Raw genomic sequence first — 19,115 nt, forward strand, 5'->3', positions numbered from 1 at the left:
ATCATTAGAACATAAGCTCCTTGGGATGCCTATGTGGCTCAGCAATTGAGCACCTGCCTTTGGCTCAGGGTGTGATCCCGTAGTCCCACATCGGGCTCCCTGAATGGAGTCTGGAGTCTGCTTCTCCCTCTGCCTATATCTCTGCCTCTCTCTGCGTCTCTCATGAATAAATAAATAAAATATTTTTAAAAAGAACATAAGCTCCCTGAGGGCAGGAACCAGGTTTTACTCATATCTTTATACTTGGTACTAAAATGGAAAATTGACACAAAGTAGGCTCTTAATGGATGAATATTGAACAAATAAATGGAGAAAGAAGATGTAAACATATGAACAACAATAGATTGCTGATAATTAGGTACTAGATTGCAAAGAATAAGAAAAAGGGCAAGAAGAATGAGCCTATTCAGTAAGGTTAAAGATGGTTGTGTCAACAGATGGCTCTAAGTTTAGGCATTGGTATATTCCTAGAAAATCAGACTGAGTTGCTAATTTCATCTGGAATCCCCATTGAGCCCAGAAAATAGCCTCAAGCTATGCTTTTCACTTTCTCACTAAAGCAGTATAAACTGTTCAAATGTGTCCTTTAAAAAAATCATTTCTTTTCTTTCCTCTCTGTTCCAACATAGAATCAAAAAGAGACAAAGAGGCATAAAAAGAGAGATCACTGACCCTGACTGTTTGGACAGCATGCCTACTGTATATTTTGTTCCCTCCAAGCCCAGAAAACCAACCATGTTTTCATTGCACTTTAGAGAAAAGACTAAATTTGGGGAATGGGTATTTTGTTTTTCCCTGACCTCATCTCAGCACTTTTCTAAAAAAACTGTCAACCTCAAACCAAGATGTAAGCTTAGTAAGCACTGAGTATCTGATCTCTCATGACAAGCTTCCAAAAGTCATTGGTTTGACCAACATGTTTGTCTTACATCCATTGGTGGGTATCTATTGGAATCACTCATTTTAAATTTAAAAGATCTCCTAAGAAACTGAACAAGTTTGTAAGAATCCAGGTAAGAGAAAATCATTCTTGGATACCCTTTTTCCCTCTACTGTGGACTCAGCAGCTCCCCCAAAGAGGTTTCTATCCAGACCAAAGATGCTGCTCCCTTGTTTCCAACTAAGCTTGAAAGAATCTGCCATGAACCTCCAAGAAGGAGAAACAGACAAGAGTTTGGCTGGCACCATAAACACATAGGGTTAATTGTTCCCCATCATCACTGTTATCACCCAAGGCACTGGTTTACTGCTTTTTCCTCCTTAGTAATAGAAAGATGAATAAAAAGCCAAGATCATGAGTTTGGTCTTTTATGGAACAAATAGCTTTTTAAGAAGCCTTACTGTAAGCTAAGCTCCTCCTTGATCCTAATCATATCTCTTATTCATGTGATGCTAAATTCAAAAAGTCCTAGGCACAGGATGGCCCATTATCATGATGACAGAAAGAGCACATCTCAATAAATGAAGAAGGGTACACCTTTACCTTAGAAGGAAAGGAAATAAACATTAGCATTCACTGAGCACATGCTGTATACCAAGCTCTATCCTAGATGCTTTCTGCTCTTATCTTAATTCCTCCCCCAAAACTTATATGTTACATATTTTATTATTTCTATTTTTACAAGAAAATTGAGGGTTGAGAGGTTACAAAAAGTTATAAACAAGTAAGTTCAATTAAAAAATATATTGAAGCCTTTTACAATTATATAAAAAAGAATAACATACCTAGGAATATACTTAACCAAGGAGGTAAAGACCAATACACTGAAAACTATAAGTCACTGGTGAAAGAAATTGAAGACACAAAGAAATGGAAAGATATTCCATGCTCATGTACTTAAAAACTTAAATGTCCATTTTACCCAAAGCAGTATACAGATTCAATGCAATTCCTATCAAAATACCAATGGCATTTTTCACAGAAATAGAACAATCTTAAAATTAGTATGAAACTACAGAAGACCCTATGTAGCCAAAGCAATCCTGAGAAAGAATAAAGTTAGAGGCATCATGTTCCCTGATTTCAAACTATATAACAAAGATATGTTGATCAAAACAGTATGGTGCTGACATAAAAACAGATGCATAGATCAACGGAACAGAGCAGACAATCCAGAAATAAACCCAGGCATATATGGCCAATTAATTTATGACAAAGAAGGCAAGAATATTCAGTTGGGAAAGGATGGTCTCTTTATTTTTTTAAAGACTTTATTTTATTCATGAGAGAAACACAGAGAGAGAGGCAGAGAGAGGCAGAGGGAGAAGCAGGCTCCCCACAGAGAGCCTGATGTGGGACTCGATCCCGGGACTCCAGGACCATGACCTGAGCCTAAGGCAGATGCTCAACCTTAGCGTCTGAGCCACCCAGGCATCCCAAGGATGGTCTCTTTAATAAATGGTGTTGGGTAAACTGAACAGCCACATGCAAAAGAATAAAACTATATTACTATCTTACACCATACACCAAAATTAACTCAAAACCAATGGAAGACTTGAATGTAAGATCTGAAACCATAAATCTCCTTGAAGAAAACAGGCAGTAAGCCACTTGACATTGGTCTTGACAATGAATTTCTGGATCTGACTCCCAAAGCAAAGGCAACAAAAGCAAAAATAAACAAGTAGGGTTACATCAAACTAAGAAGCTTTTGCACACCAAGGAAAACCATCAACAAAATGAAAAGATGACCTACTAAATGGGAGAAAATATATCCCATAAGGGGTTAATATCCAAAATATATAAAGAACTTATACAACTCAGTGAAAACAAAACAAAACACATACACTCACACACAACCCAGCAACCACAAAAACAAAAACAAAAAAACCTAAGCAACCCAATTAAAAAAAATGAGCACAGGATCTGAGTAGAAAGTTTTTTCAAAAGAAAATATATAGAAGGCCAACAGACACATGAAAAGATCATCAGCATCACTAATCTTCAGGGAAATGCAAGTCAAAACCACAATGAGATATCTCCTCACACCTGTTAAAATGGCTATTATCAAAAAGACAAATAACAAGTGTTGGTAAAAAACATGCAGAAAAGGGGACCTTCGTGTATTATTGGTGGGAATGTAAATTAGCATAGCCACTATGGAAAACAACATGGAGGTTCCTCAAAAAATTAAAAATAGAACTACCATATGATCTAGCACATCTACTTCTGGGTATTTATCTGAAAAAATGAAAACACTAATTCTAAAAGATCTGCACATCTGAACATTATGTTCATCACAGTGTTATTTATAATAACTAAGATAAGGGAACAACCTACACGTCAATTGGTAAATGAATGGTACAGAAGATATGATATACACACAAACAAGCCACAGTGGAATAATACTCAGCCATAAAAAGTGAAATCTTGCCATTTGCAATTACATGGGTGGACCTTGAGCTAATTACAACAGCAAAAGAAAAACAAAACAAAACAAAAATCATAGACCTAGAGAACAGAATGGCAGTTGCCAGAGAGAAAGGGGGTTGCGGAATGGGAAAAATGGGTGAAGGAGGGCAGAAGATACAATCTTCCAATTATAAAATAAGTAAACCACAAAGATGTAATATACAGCATGGTTACTACAGTCAACTAATATTGTAGAACACGCTTGAAAGCTGCCAAGAGAGTAAATCCTACAAGTTAACTTTGTATGATAACATGATAACTAGACTTATTGTGCTGGTCATTTTGCAATGTAGACAAATATTGAATCTTGATGTTTTACAACTGAAACCAATATGATGTTATATGTCAAATATATTTCAATTTAAAAATCATAAAAAGCATAAGAATTCTATCGCTGTAAGGTCACATGTTCTATATGTCAATTAAGTAAAGTTTGCACAGTGTTGTGCAGATATTTTGTAAACATTGACTTTTTGGTCGGCTTGTTCATTAAGTTATTAAAAATATGTTTTAAAGTTTCCCACTTTTACTGTAGGCTTATATATTTCATCTTTTAGTTCTGCTAATTTTTGTCATATATTTTGAAACTGTTATTTTTTGCACACTGTTTAAAACTGTGATATTTTCTTAATGAACTGACTTCTTTGCCTCAAAAAAAAAAGAAGAAAGAGGATTTGGAGAAGAGCAATCCTTAAGGTTTTCAACATAATAAAAGGAGCATATATATTCAAGAGAAAAAAGTAGCTATGTTTGGCAAATAATGTAGAAGAGAGGACACCTCTCATCCTGTGTCTTCATGGTATTGATATGCATGTATAAACCAATTTGAAGGGAAAGCAGAACATACAAACAGGTTACTATCATTGAAAAAATATATAAAATCACATACTATGCATACCACAAAGAAATTAAAGTTATGCCTCATGCCCTATATGGAATTAGTAGTCTGTTTTTTGTTTATGGGGGAGAATAAATTAAAATACAAATAACTATAGGAGGACAAGGGAGTGGTAGTATTCATCACTGTGGACCAAGGATGCTTGAATGAAGTGATAAGATATAAACAGAAACTTGAAGAATACATAGAAAATAATTGGTTGTGAAGTATAACTGAGGTATAACATGTTTTGGAACTAGATTGAACAAGTTCTAAATCCCAATCATTATCACTTACTAGGTGTATATCCTTGGAAAATTGCTTACCTTCTTAACATTATGATAAAATGGCATACTATATGGGTTCTCAACAAATAGTACTCTTCTTTTCATAGGCAGTTATTGTAATTCACCCACATGCTTTTTTTTTTTCTGAACCGATCTATGTGTGTGAACACAACCCTTTATGTTTAACAAAGAAATCATAATCATAACAGCAAATCAACTACTATTACTATTTATTGAGCATTTACTGTGTGCCAGGCAATATGTTTATTTATTTATTTATTTATTTTTTAATATGTTTAATACTACTATTTCAGTGAATCCTCACCATAATCTTATGAGGTAAGTAGTATTATTATCCCCATTTTATAGATGAGGAATTTGGAACTCAAAATAGTAAAGTGATTTCACCAAGGCTATGTAGCAGCTAATGACTGTGAATCAAGCTTGCAACCAGGCCTGACTTACTCCAAAGCCACTGACTGTTAGGCCACTGTGTATTCTTTTCTCCATAAATATTCCTACTGAATTAGTTCTGGAACAGGTAATCAAAACATCAGATTTGACAAAGAAAAGTTCTAGCTGCTGCTTTATGATTCAGATGTGATTAATACTGCTATTTTCAATCCACTTTCAAAGAGTGTCTCTGCCCCTACCTCTACGAATTCTCTTCCTTTTCTATGGCAGAGGGCACGTGATTCTGCCTCGCTACCTGGGCTGGAACAATAAGCAAAAGTTGAGCCTGTGTCCATTTGTATCCATTTCTACTTGGCACTTTGGATAAATCTCTTTACTTTCATCCCAGAAAGTAGAGTGACCTTACTTGCTTTATTTCAGCTTATGGAAAGGATGAAAGCTATCCCAGCAAAGAAATGCCTTTGAGCTAGTAAAAAGTGAATGATTGATAGGGGTATAAATCTTCATTATTCTGAGACAGAGCTATCTTTGAAACAGAGCGATGGGAGAGATGGAAGAAAACAAAAGGGGAAGGAAGGTAAAGAGGGAGGGAGATAAGGAGGAAGGTTGGTGGGAAGAAGAAGGAGGGAGGGAGGGAAGAAAGAGTAAGAAAGAGTAAGGTATCTTTCCTCTAGCAAGAAAGAGTAAGGTATCTTTCAAAAGTGAAAACTATTTTATAAATACATAAAAGAGTTCAATACAAGCAGGCACTAAATATATGACTCAAACTTTTGTATTGCCGCCAAAATTTAGGAGTTCTAGAATTCTAATCCAAATTAAATTTTGTGGATTTTAAAACCAGATTCAATATTTTAAAGCATATTTTATAGTTCATTGATATGTTTTGGGGGTTAAAACAACCATCATCATATCACATCTCATGACATTGTTGGGACAGAAACTCAGGCAGGACAAGGCTAGGTGATTCCTCTCCTCCAAGTAAGTGGTGCCACTAAGGTTATTCCCTAGTATTAATCACCATTTTTTCTCTACTATGCTAGCCAAGCCATCATCATCTTTCCCCTGGATTACTGCAGTAATCTAACAGCTCTCCATGTTCTTGCTTTTGCCTACATTCTATCTATCATGTTATTCCATCTTTAAATAATCTTGTAGGGTTGTTAGGGTAGGGATAATTTCCTTCCTTTACCAAGGAGAAGATATAGTTAAGGAGGTGAGAACACGTTCTAGGTCATCCATATATTAATATAGAGCCATAACTGAAAGGCAGATCTCCTGATATCTAATTCTATCTTCTTTTTCATATAGTAATAAATTGGTTAGTAGTAGAACTGTAACCAAATCACATCTTCCATGTTATAAAATCAACTTTTCCTTTTGGCTACATGCACTAGGAGATTAGGAGTTTAATAAGGGAATATTCACATTGGTACTTAAACATCCCAAAGATACCTACCTAATATTTCATTGCCAGAGGTAATTTTATTCTTATAAATTAGTCCAACTGAATGACCTTTACCATATGAAATACGTGATAACAGAGTTTTATTGTTGTGTTTGTGTCTTTAGGAACCAAACTCTATTATCTAATAAAATCTTATACAGGACTCCATTACAGTTGACCCTTGCACAATACAGGGATAAGAGGCACTGACTTCCAATGCAGTAAAAAATCTGCATTAAATTTTTTACTGCCCAAATATTAACTACTCACGCCCTAGAGCTTACCAGAAGGCTTACATAAAATAGTCTATTATCACATATTTTGTAGGTTATATGTATTATATGTTGTATTCTTATAACAAAGCTGGAGAAAAGGAAATCACAAGGAAGAGAAAATACATCCATAGCACTCTACTATGTTATAAAAAAATCCATGTATAACTGTACCTATGCAATTCAAACCCATGTTGTTCAAGTTGACTATATATTAACAGATAAAAGTAGAATATATTTTTAAAGATTTATTTTTGAGAGAAAGTGAGGGACATCAAGAGAGTAGGAGGTGGAACAGAAGGAGAAAATCTTCAAGCAGACTCCCCACTGAGCATGGAGGTCAATGTGGGCTTGATCTCATGATCCATGAAATCATGACCTGAGCTGAAACCAAGAGTCAGACACTTAACCAATTGAGTCACCTAGGTGCCCCAGTAGAGCATTAAAAAAAAAGAGTAAAGGTAGAACTGTCTAGAGTATCATGTCCTTGTCTACCCATTCACCCTTCTGAGACTCTGAGGCATCTATATAGAATCGTAGGCTCCATGAGATCCATTTTAAAAACACCTTTTATGGAAAACTTATGCTATTCAGAATCGCCCACCCACCAGCTGCATCTACATCATCTAGAAACTTGTTAGAAATATAGAACCGCAGGTCCCATCCCAGAATGAATCTAAATCTGCATTTTAATAAGATTCTCTCGGGTGATTCATTAAGTGCATTCAAGTTGACAAACCATTGCTATCTAGACTCCATTTGAAAAAGTCATCTAGTTAAAGTTTAAATATGATTGTAAATATAAGGTCAAACTCAAGAAACAGCACAGCAAAATATATATCCAAACACCTAACTAGATGTTTTATGTTCCTTCTGTGTGTTTTGCTACATGGTAAACATAGCCTATGTTTGAATTCATCTTTATATATAGATAGGCTGGGCAGTCAGCTCTATGGGATGAGTTGATGGGTACTGGAAATATGTCCCTGACCCTAAGTTTCTCTCCTACTAGCTCTACAACAATGACTGGAAAGCCCACTTGATTCATTCCAATGAGTGAAGGATAGCATAAATGTAGGTTTTAGAAAGTTTATTAAATAAGAAGCAGACCCTAGAGTGATGAGTCACACAGGCAGATGTGAAAAAGGACACAGTGTAGCCAAGTAAAATGTTCCCGGATGCTCATGAAGGCACTAGGAAAAGCAAAATAAGGGAAAGAGGAACACAGCACTCAAAACACCCCTGATCTACTTAATCATGTTGCCTGCAACAGTTTCTACCTGTGTCTTATACTCATACCTTAATTCATTGCAACTTACAAAATAAAGAAGGAAGCAAATCAACTCATGTCTAGTGATAGCATGGCTAATGATAAGTGATAGTAAGGCTAGAAAGTTGGTTCTCCCTACTCCCACCCAGAGAAAAAGTGCTTTTGCTTCTACTCATCTTTTTCAGTGCATCCATCATCTTTATTAGATACTTCTCTCTTCTTTTCTAAGAAAATGGCACTGCATTTCACCACTAAGAGATCCCAACATGGCACTACTGGAGGCTTAATAAAGTTATGTGGTGCCAAGGCCCAAAAGCATTTTTTCTATCATCCCTGTAATTAATGCTTAGTGGACTCAAAGCCTTAGCTCCATTGTCAGAGGGAAATTTTAAACTGAGGAATTTATCCAAATAATTCAAGCCAAGATAGGCTTTTACCTGATAGGTTCAGGAAATGGAAGTAATTGAAATGTATTGACTTGGATAGTTCAGATAATTAACTCAGTGTATCACCTTCATTTTGCTAGTGTAGACCTAGTCTGATTAATCCCCTAGCTATAAAATGACAATTTATCCAGAGTAAGCCTATAATCTTTGAACAAGCTTTTGTAGTATTTGTATCAAAATTCCTCAGTTTACATTGGACATGATGATTTAAGTGGACATATTCTTGACATCAGTGTCCAAATATTCCAAAGATATCTACCGAAATGTTTTACTGGCAGGGATAATTTTATTCCTATAGACTGGTCCAATTGAATGACTTGCACCTTGAAAAATACTTGAGATGATAGGTCTTGTAATTCAAGGCAGGCTTTAAAAAGAAGCAAATGTTTCTTAGCCTAATAATGGCAGACTCTGTTTCTTTTCTTTTTTTTCTAAGGAACCAGGGAAAAGCCCTGCTACTAGGGACAAAAATATCCTTTTTAGGTATGATAGATTAAATTGCCTATAATGCATAATTCTTAGGACATTTAGTGAGGAAATAAGCCCAAGCTCTCTCTACGGGGAGGATTGAACTGGAATTAGAGATTTGACTAGACTAGAGGCAATCTGTCTCACCCTTTGAAGCAGAGGAAAAATTCATTGATCATTTGGCAAAAAAAGTAAAACTTTCAGCTTGTCAAAATACAATAAGAAACTATAGAATAAAAACGTGCCCTCCTATGAAGAAAGTAGGGTTTTTAGAGGGAGAGGAACAGAACACAAAACTAGGGGAATTGAAAGGGGTCTGTGTGGAATGGAAGAGGAAGTGAGTAGAAAGATTCTTTTCTTCAAAGGCCCAAACTTAGATAGACTTACCTTGTTTGACACAAGGAACTACTAGGTTAGAGTTCTAACCTCTGTTTCTCCAAACTATACTATTGTTCTAAGAGCTACTTTATTCTTTTTTTTAAGATTTTATTTATTTATTCATGAGAGACACACAGAAAGAGAGAGAGAGTCAGAGACACACATGGAGAAGCAGGCTCCATGCAGGGAGCCCGACGTGGGACTAGATCCTGTGTCCCCAGGATCATGCCCTAGGCTGTAGGTGGCGCTAAACCACTGAGCCACCGGGGCTGCCCTACTTTATTCTTAATTAAGAAACACTGACTATTTTATTCATAGCCCAAAACATTTGGTCTGGAGAAGACTGATGGTACAAGAAGTCCTCAGAGAAGGATGTAACCACTAGGCAATGATCTTGTAGGAGCACTTCAATGTGGGCTGAGGTAGCATCAAATCCCATGTAGATTATTGCACATGATAGCCAATGGTAATTAACATCTATGGACAGGTCCATGAGCCAGCAATGGAGTACCCCCATCCCTAAGCATGAAAGAGAGTAAGATTAAACTTCCCATTAGCAAGAAACACACTCCAAAACAGAAAAGAAGGGGTTCTTCTCCTCATGGATATTCTATATATTATGCAAAAATTACTAAGCTCTATTTACACAGGAGGTTAGGAGGAAGTTTGCTGTGACAGAAGTAGTGACTTAGATATCAGGAGATCTGCACTTTAGTTACTAATTAACTTTGTGACCTTTGGAAAGTCACCTCTCCTGAGCTTCAGTATCCTCAACTATAACATGAAGTCCCAGAGATAATGATAATGATGATGATGATAATTAATTATAATAATAAACATTTATTGAACCTTTGTTATATGCAAACATCATTTGTTCTAATTGTTTTATAAGCATTAATTATTTTCATTTGGACAATTCCGTGACAAGGCACTATTTATGATCTGTTCTGTAGAGATGAGAGGATAAGTGATTTACCTAAAATGTTACTCAGCTAAAAGGTACTGGAGCTAAGGTTTAAAGACATATGTCTATAATGCCAAAGGCTACTGATGTTATAGACCAAGATGATGTTCTCTTTTATCTTGGTCTAGGGATGATGTTTCCCTATCTCCTTACCTTACTCTTCTTCAAGATCTTCTCTTCAAACCCATCATTATTCATGGTCTGATGGGTTTGAAGAGAAGGTCTAATAACCCATCATTATTTATGGTCTCATGTCAGAGCTTATTTTTCCAAAGTCATACAAGTTACAAATGGCAGAGTCAGGACTCAAATCAGGGCACCATTACTCCAAGGCCACTGCTATTCAGTATACCTACTATACTTTCTGAGCAGGTGAATCCTGAAAGTTCCCTTTTGATCAAGTCAATGACATAATTTATGTAATCATGGAAATAATTATAGGTAAGCCTTAAAGAGATCTTATTGCAAGTGTGACACTATTCTGTTTTACAAGTATTAGTTCACTTAACCTTCACTAAAATCTTATAATGTAGGTACTATTATTCTACTATTATTCTAAAATTATTCTAATTTTATTGATGTGGAAACTAAGGCACATACAGGTTAAGTGAACTGGCCCAGGTCACAAAGTTTACAGTCTGGTTAATATTTGAACTAAGGCTATTTAGTTCCACAATTCTCTGATTCTAATCACTAAATTAAACTGCCTATAAACCAAATATCAAATTGGGGATTCTTTCTTTTGATTTCAATACCTGCTTTTGATTCTTTCTTTTGATTTCAGCTTCCTGAGAATATACAGATTCACCCTACATAACTGTCAACAAAACCAGAGTATTCAACTTCTGTACTGGATAATAGGACAAACCAATTGAAGTTCCTCTTGATAGGTAAAGAAAAAAAAGGCTCATCTTAACCCTGATACTTCACAATGGAGTTTGGCAACTCTTTTCCAAGGGAAACCTCTATCTACTGTCAGGGATCACAAACTACCAGAAAATTACAAAACCAACTGTGACTGTGCCCTGGGGATAGTTCCAAACCTTAGAGTTTACATTGATAAGTATAGACCAGTCTTCCACTAAGGAAGTCAGCTGTTTCAAAAATCTGCATGCCCTAGGGGGATGTCTTCAAGTCTTCATAAGGGAGTTGGATTTGGAATGAAAGACGATGGAAGAAAAGGATCAAGAGAGAATTTAGGTTTAAATATCAGAAATGTTACACCAAACAAAGCTAATACTTTGAAACACTATACACATATACACATACAGAGAAGAAAATCATAATTTGGAAGGATAGACTTTCATTTAACAACAAACTGAGCTATACTAGCTATTACTCCAATTCTTGATTCACTTTAAATTAGTCTTGTCTCCAAAACTCCTATACTATATGTGTTCTAGTCATAGGCCACTGCCCTGTACTGGACTCAAAACAGATTAGTTATTTGATTCACAGTTCTACCACATACCCTCTAGGTGACCTTGGGCAAACCATTTAATTTCATTGTATTCACCTGAAAAGGGGGGATTAATGCAAGGGACTCAATGAAATCATATGTATCAAATAATTATAATAATTTTAATAATACTTGGTACATATGGGTTCTCAATAAATATTTATTGAATGAATAAATGAATGAAAAAACAAACCAGTTCTAGAATATAGTTTTAACCACAGGGGGAAAAAATCACTTGATCTTGTTTCCCATTGTACCCACACAAAAAAAAGCATGATTATATCTCCTATAAAAGTAATTCCATGCAAACCCCAGACTTTTCACTAACAGATAATTGAATCTGACTACCCAGGATCCATAATATTACAGTTTTAGCCATTCAGTGTGTTTTTTCAAAAGAATAGCCTTATTCATACTCTGATCCATCAACTCCAGTTGCAGGGCCTGTAATGGACATATATGCTAGAAATAATGCCCAGCACCTTATAGTCTCTGATTCTAATTCACATCCCTTGTTTGAACTGCTTCTATTATGATAATGGTGCTGTCAAAAATGTCTTTAAAACAAGAGATTGATTAGATTCATCAGGAAACCAATTGCACTGCTGGGGATTTACCCCAAAGATACAGATGCAATGTAACGGCAGGACACCTGCACCCCGATGTTTCTAGCAGCAATGTCCACAATAGCCAAACTGTGGAAGGAGCCTCGGTGTCCATCGAAAGATGAATGGATAAATAAGATGTGGTTTATGCATACAATGGAATATTACTCAGCCATTAGAAATGACAAATACCCACCATTTGCTTCAGCATGGATGGAACTGGAGGGTATTATGCTGAGTGAAATACGTCAATCGGAGAAGGACAAACATTATATGGTCTCATTCATTTGGGGAATATAAATAATAGTGAAAGGGAATAGAAGGGAAGGGAGAAGAAATGGGTAGGACATATCAGAAAGGGAGACAGAACATGAAGACTCGTAACTCTGGGAAACGAACTAGGGGTGGTGGAAGGGGAGGAGGGCGGGAGGTGGGGGTGACAGGGTGATGGGCACTGAGGGGGGCACTTGACGGGATGAGCACTGGGTGTTATTCTGTATGTTGGCAAATTGAACACCAATAAAAAATAAATTTATTATTAAAAAAAAATATTCATCAGGAAACACCTATAGATCACCCAATAGTTTTCACCCTTACTCTCAGACAAGACTTGGTAGTTTTGGTTTCATCTTATGGCAAGGGATATAAGGCATGAGAAGTGAGAAGGGATGAATGGATTATAGCAAAAATTCATTTGGTATATCCCAGAGGTTTACGAACTGTAATCCATGGGCCAAATTTGTTCTATAATCTATGTATGGTCTGCAAGCTTTATATTATCAAATGGTTGAAAAATTTAAAAAAGGATATTTCATGACTTAAAAATTACATGTACTATCTATCACTGCTTTCATGCTGGAATAGCAGATTTGAATAGTTGTAGCAGAGACCATATAGCTCACAAGGCCTAATACTAACTATGTGGCATCTTACAGAAAAAGTTTGCTAACTGCTGATCTATACTCTTGAGAGGAGTTTTTCAGAAGTCATTGCTTCCAGGTTGATTACTGACAGTAATCTTTTTTTTAAAGCATATTTCTAAAATATTTTATTTATTTATTCACGAGAGATACAGAGAAAGAGAGAGAGAGGCAGAGACACAGGCAGAGGGAGAAGCAGGCTCCATGCAGGGAGCCCGATGCGGGACTTGATCCCGGGTCTCCAGGATCACACCCTGGGCTGAAGGTGGCGCTAAACCACTGAGCCACCTGGGCTGCCCTACTGACAGTAATCTATATAAATTTGGTTTTGGCCAATCAGAAGCTTTCCATTAAAAGGGATGTTGTACCTGCTATTACTAAGCTAGAGAACAAAATCAACCATGGAAAATATTGTACCAGTAATGTCCCTCCCAATCTGAAGAAGTAGGCAGTGGGTAGCTTTAAACATTTTTTTCATTTTCTTCTAATTGCAACATAGCCTGAATCATTTTAGAAATGACTCACAAACATATATTACTAGTTTCAGAGAGGGCCACCACCCCAAAATTTCTCAGGGAACTTATAATCTGTGATGTTGTTAAACACTGAAATTTTCTGCCTACCTACTTCTATCTGGCCTCAACATCACTGACTAAAGCTTGTATCCACAGCAAAGCATTACTCCCTAAAAAGGTAAAAATAAGCAAAAGCTCATAAACACTATGATTGATGCAGTGAGGAACTATAGACAACAAAAATTTCTTCCTCTTTGGAGTATACAAATGTCCCCAAACTGGTTGCAATGCACAATTCTATATACAGGATCTCAATTTTTCATTGATTTTCATTGTAAAATTGATTATGCACCTTGTTGGAAAACAACGTGGATCCAGGCATAATCAAATTACTGTTTTAAAAAGCAGCACACTCTTTCCAAATGGCAAAACTGAAAAAGGGTTAGTATCCAAAATATATAAAGAACTTACACAACTCAACAGCCAAAAAACAAATAATCCAATTTTAAAAATGGGCAGAAGACATGAACTGACATTTCTCCAAAGAAGACATCCAGATGGTCAACAGACACATGAAAAAATGTTCATTAGCATTTACCATCAGGGAAGTACAAATCAAGACTACAATCAGATATTACTTTACACCTGTAGAATGGCTAAAATCAACAACACAAGAAAAAAAAGGTGCTGGCAAGGATGTGGAGAGAAGGGAACATTCATGCACTGTTGGTGAGAACGCAAACTAATGCAGCCACTCTAGAAAACAGTATGAAGTTTCCTCAAAAAGTTAAAAATAGAACTACCCTATAATCCAGCAATCACCCTGCTGGGTATTTACCCAAATAATACAAAAACACTAATTCATAGGCACCCATATGTTTATAGCAGCATTATTTACAATAGCCAAGTTGTGGAAGCAGCCCAAGTGTCAACTAATGAATGGCTAAAGAAGGTATGGTATATATATATATATATACATATATATATATATATATATATATATATATGTATATATATATATATATACATACTCAACAGAATATTAGACTTTTATTCAGACATTAAAAAGAATGAAATCTTGCAAAGACATGGATGGAGCTTAGAGTATAATGCTAAGTGAAATAAGTCAGAGAAAGACAAATACCATATGATTTCATCATATGATAGGCGATGGGGATTAATGAGTATACTTGTCATGATGAGCACTAGGTGATGTATAGAATTGTTGAATCACTATATCATACACCTGAATCTAACAAAACACTATGTTAAGTAACTGGAATTCAGATAAAAACTTAAATAAAATACAAGCATCACATTTTTTTGTCATCACAGAATATTTGAAGGTAACAGAATTTCTAATAAACTATTAATAATTTTACACAAAATGGCTAAATACAAATAAAACACTCAACAAATCAGTTATTTATAGTTTTATTTCAATAGCTTAAAGTAAAAGCCACAATTATTAAACAGAAAGGAAATGTCCATCGACAGATAAATGGATAAAGAAGATGTGGTGCGTATAATGGAATTTCACTCAGCCATCAGAAAGGATGAATATTTACCATTTACATCAATGTGGATGGAACTGGAGGGTATTATGCTGAGTAAAATAAGTCAACCAGAGACAGTTATGTGGTTTCATTCATATGAGGAATAATAGAAACAGTGCAGGGGATTATAGGGGAAGGAAGGGAAAACGGAATAGAAAGAAATCAGAAAGGGAGAAAAACCATCAGAAACGCTTAACTATGGGAAAGAAACATAGGGTTGCTAGAGTGGAGGTGGGTGGGGGAGAGGGTAACTAGGTGTGTGCATTAAGGAGGGCACATGATGTGATGAGCCCTGGGTGTTATATGCAACTCATGAATTACTGAACTCTATATCTGAAACTAATGATGTACTATATGTTGACTAATTGAATTTAAGTTTTTTGAAAAAAAGAAAGGACAAACAGACCGAAAATTTCTTTAGTTTTAAGCATACCTCTGAACAAACTTTATAGTAAAATACACAGTATTTTTGGACTTCCTTTTTACCAGGGAAAGCTTGAATAGAAGCTTCTAGAATTTAGGACTGATCAAGTAATCTGAGCTTAAGAAAAAACACTAAATCCTCTAACGAAGCAAGGATTCCAATTTTGGCCTCAAGGAAGCAATAGCAGTAAATGAAGTAATTATATAGCTATTTCTGAAATACATGGAATAAAGCCTTCAGGTAGATTTTAGTTCCCTGAGGTAGAAAATTTAGAAAGCCATAAACTTTGGTGTATTGGCTTTCTATATAAAATTGTAGGCCTCTACATTTCAAGGAAATTATGTCTGAAAAGCACCTGATTATAAGGCACTTCAGAATAGGGTCAAGAGTTTGAAGCCAGACTACCTGGTTTTATGTCACAGCTCTTCCAACTTGCTATCTGTGTGATCTTGGGCAAACTTACTAAATGTATTTGTGTTTCAGTCTCCTTACCTGTAGAATGGTGATTATAATATCCACCACCTCACAGGGCAAATATGAGAATTAAATGCAATATAAGGATTACATACAAAACACGTTACACTGTTAGGCATATCATAGGTACTCTACCAATGCTAGCTGCCGCTGCTGCTACAGCTGCTACACCTCCTCCTCTTCCTCTTCATCATCATCATCATCAAAATTTCCCGGAACATTTATATCTTAGCATGAATTGTGGATCCTTACCTTAGTACACATTTTTAATATGGTATACCCTGGTTTGAATTTGCTAGGAAACACAAGATGTTCCAGGGCATACCTAAACTCCAAGGGATTTATTTCTTAGAGACAATAGTCACTCCATTTCATAATCATTCACACAAGTAGTCTTAGAAGAAGTCTTGGAGTTGTGTACCTCTGAATTTAAAAAGCCCCCTGTCCCAGACAATCCTACAGAAGACTAGTCTGTTAGGTAGCCAGTTAACTTTCAGGAGTTTTCATATGTGTCCTGCAGGCATGGTCACCAGTCTGCATAGCATCCAATTGCTACTAAATACCCTGCAATGACTAATTTGTTTCAGTGATTTAGGTTTGATTTTTGATTTAAAAAAAGGAAGAAATTAGTTGAAAAAGTAAATCACATTACAACATTTTGTTTTCCTGCAAATGAGATAAAATCTTGGATTTAATTGTTTAAAATGTACTAGGGGGATCCCTGGGTGGCGCAGCGGTTTAGCGCCTGCCTTTGGCCCAGGGTGCGATCCTGGAGACCCGGGATCGAATCCCACGTCGGGCTCCTGGTGCATGGAGCCTGCTTCTCCCTCTGCCTGTGTCTTTGCCTCTCTCTCTCTCCCTCTCTCTGTGACTATCATAAGTAAATAAAAAAATAAAAAATAAAAAATAAAATAAAATGTACTAGGTTTCTGCTTTTCTTCAAAGAGATTTATGGTTGACTCATTCTTCTTCCAAGTGCCAAGAATTTAAGTACTGAGGGTACAGCAGTGAACAAACTAGATATGGTTTACAGTTATGCTATTGTTTTACTTCTATTTATTCATTCAGGAAACATTTATTCAACTCCTTCTAGGTATTCATTGTAGAAGCAAGTACCACAGATAAACAATATGCAAAAGCCAAATGAATCGTTAGTCGTCAAATGGGGTTTTAAAATTTACTCCTTAATATTTTTTAAATAGCAAAACTGAAATCTTTGAGATCATGTGACTTATTTTTGTGACACTATATAAGTACATAATATATCATCAGTGGGGCTGGATTTAGAACACTGACCTCTTAACATCAAATTCCAAGCACTCCCAGCTCAGACTAAATTCTAATTCAAAAGTCAAAATCTCACTGCTAATATTTGAGGGTGCCATTTTATCAAATCCATTTTTTGTCCTCTAAGGTAGACTTAGTCTATCTCTGGCAAAAATTAATTTATTCTATTAGATAATTTGTTCTTAAAATTTAGATTAGGCTTCAAGGGAATTTTTCTCTGTTCTATTATTAATGAAGCACACTTTAGCTTACGTACTCTCTAAAAGAACGAGTAATTGTGTTATTATAGCATGTCTTCCTTTATTTCTCAACAGTTACAGTGAGTGTTTTGACACTCAGGAAGTTATGCATTAAAGAAATTGTTATTAGATTAAAAATATTTAAAACTTGAAACTGAAAGGAACAAATAGTTGAACAGTGTAACAGTGGTATGCAGTATTGTAAATTGCATAATATACAAACAAGAAATAATTTTTGTAACTGAATTTTGGTAATGCTTCCCAACTAGTTTCCCAGTATTCTTATGTCTTTCATATTCCAGTTTATTCTGCACACTAGTATAAGATTATTACCTAAGATGCCACTTGTATTTCCTCATCTCAAAGAACTCTCGTGGCTTCCCAGTGCCTAAAAAGACTATAAACTCCAGAGTGGGAATTCAAGATATTCCATGATTTGACTCTATTTTTCTATTAGTCTGCAACAAAGAACTAACCCACTCAGTATTGTTTTTATTGTTGTACTTTATTTTGTTTTTCCTCAGTTAATGTCTTTGATAACTGAATATGAACAAAGAGGCAGGAAGAGGCACGACCCTCTTCTAACCACTTCTTCCCTGATTTGAGATGTGTATGTATATAAAATGCTCGGTTTACCACTTATTATATGATCTAGTGACAGAAAAGCAGACTCTCAAAGCCTTCACTTTGGGGTTTATCATGTTAAAGGTAAGCAACAGTCAACAAAATAAACTAGGTTAGCTGTGAGATCTTTTCCTTAGAGCTTCCTATATCGATGTCATGACCTGGGAAATTTTCCATTAAGTTCAAATAGGTTTTTCAGGTGGCCAGTTTGCTATCTACACACACCACAAATTTTACAATATATAGTAACCAATCCTGTAAGTCACAGAGGAAAAGAATAGAGCATAAAAGTCTCTTTATGCTCTTAGAGAATTTGTGAACAAGTACGCCTTAGACAACAGTGTGAGGCATAAATTTTACCTGTTTCTTTGATACTCTAGATTCCTATCATGCTATTCTCCACATAACCTAATCAAAATAAATCTTTATTGTACAAGATTCATGATCCCTCACACTGATCTTGCAAAGACTTTAATTATGTCACTCTAATAGCTGGTCAGAAAATAACAACAAATAAAAATACCATTACAGTACCTCAAATAAACCAGGAGTATTTTTTCCTCAGTGGCAGAATTGCATGTAAATTGTAATTAGCATTGTACTTTAATAAAAATGAATCACTATAAATTGGGGAAATAAGTAGACTAAGAAAAATACTACCACTCATTGATCACATTTTGTATAGAGACATTTGTGACAGATATTATTTTATTTCACAATATTTGGGTTTAAGGAATGTCTTTTTTTTACATTTCCTAATGGTGCAATCTACCCAAACTT

The sequence above is a fragment of the Vulpes lagopus genome, chromosome X, assembly GCF_018345385.1.
Source record: "Vulpes lagopus strain Blue_001 chromosome X, ASM1834538v1, whole genome shotgun sequence".
Classification (NCBI taxonomy): Eukaryota; Metazoa; Chordata; class Mammalia; order Carnivora; family Canidae; genus Vulpes; species Vulpes lagopus.